The following is a 1,692-nucleotide window of genomic DNA, read 5'->3' on the forward strand; positions in this document are numbered from 1 at the left end:
GTGACCTGCTTCTGTGTGGGGGTGAGGCAGTCCTTTTAATTTATTTTTTTTTAGAGTGCGATAGCATCTCTTTAGATGGGAGATATGATGAAATCACAGGAGAGACTGTTCTCTGTGACTTCAAGGTTAATAAGAGGAAAGCTTGGCAATGACAGGGCCAGCAGAGAGGGAGAAAATCCTCCCTTTAAAGCTACAGATCGAAGGGTTGGAATGATATCTAGGTGACATTTCACCACTGATGTTCCTGATTAATTATCAACAAATCAAAAGAATATCAGTGTAAGAATGGGGAGCTCTAGACAGCTAAAAGGAACATCACCTCATTAAATCTTTGGGATACAGCTTCTCTCAAGTCATTTCAGAGATAGGAAAAATGATCTCAAGTGAAAATCAGGAAGAAATTACATTAAATTCTTAGCATCAGTGTGATTTCAAAAGCGTGCACTGCAGTAGTAGCATTTGCCAGACTACTTGAAACACATGTTCCAAAAACATGCATTATAAGTTAATCAAACATTTATGGCAGGATTGTTTATAATAAAGCAAAATTAGAAGAGTCAACATGTCAATCAGTAGATTTGCTAAGTAAAATATGTTATTTTCATATGTTAGAAATTAACTGTAATAAAGAATGAACCTCATCTATTTGCAACATTTACATAGCTCCTATAGTACGCCAGTCACTGTTCTAAGTGGTTTACTCATGTTAATTCACTTAATTGTCACAAAAAAACCTGTGAGGTAGATTCTATTACATCCCAATTTTACAGATGAAGAACTGGGGAATATAGAGACATTAACAGTCTGTGCAAAGCCACACCCAGACAGTATGGCTCCACAATCCAGGCTCTTAACACTGTGCTTTATTTTCTCTATTCCATCTCAAAAACTTGTAGACTTTAAAAAATAATAATTTGCTATATGAAAGACAAACTGAAAGCCACATTAGGAAAAAAAAATCACAATATCTTACTATATTATGCTCTGCTATAGATATTTATTGGAAGTGATGTATATGTGTGTGTGTAAATATGTGTGTATGTATGTATTCACACACGTGTATACACACATACAACACACCCACACATGTCTAGGTATACTTTTATATTTGCATATTTATGTGTATATATGCCTGCATATATCTATGTGTATATGTGTGATGTATATCTATGTTTATGCATATATTGAATTGGCCAAAAAGTTCTTTCAGGTTTTTCTATAAGATATTATGGAGAAACCCAAATGAACTTTTTGGTCATTACAATGTATTTAGGCTGGGATTCTGATAAAGCGATTTTATCTTTCCCTTTAATAGTCTAACTTCTAAAATAAGAATACACATATGTACCTTTGATATAATTAGGAAAAATTAAAAGAAACCTAAAACAAGCCTAGACTCCTTTGCTCAAAACAGAGGACAAATGACAACATGCTCCTTACTTCTCCCAAATTAAGCATGAGCTACTTAAGCACCCCTCCACTTCCTTTAGACCTTTTCTCCCACCTCATCGCCTTCCACTCACACTGGAAACTCTTTCTCAAACATGTGCTGATTTCCTAACTTTAGGTTTCCACCTGGGTTCTCAGAAAGCCCCTCCTGGGGAAGATGTTTGGGAGCTGTCTAGTCACACCAGCTGGTGGCTCTTGGAGTACAGCTATTTGGCACCTTCCAACCTGTGCTCTGGGTGTTGA

The 1,692-nt window shown here is 36.1% G+C and overlaps 1 non-coding gene across 1 annotated transcript; it reads left to right on the plus strand.

Annotated features, from left to right (window-relative positions):
• Positions 1-1,196: 1,196 nt before the first annotated feature.
• Positions 1,197-1,253, plus strand: MIR2285DE (microRNA mir-2285de). Its single transcript, NR_162382.1, has one exon. It is a non-coding gene; the product is annotated as a microRNA mir-2285de (primary transcript).
• The last annotated feature ends 439 nt before the right edge of the window (positions 1,254-1,692 follow it).

The sequence above is a fragment of the Bos taurus genome, chromosome 1, assembly GCF_002263795.3.
Source record: "Bos taurus isolate L1 Dominette 01449 registration number 42190680 breed Hereford chromosome 1, ARS-UCD2.0, whole genome shotgun sequence".
In the NCBI taxonomy this organism is placed as follows: Eukaryota; Metazoa; Chordata; class Mammalia; order Artiodactyla; family Bovidae; genus Bos; species Bos taurus.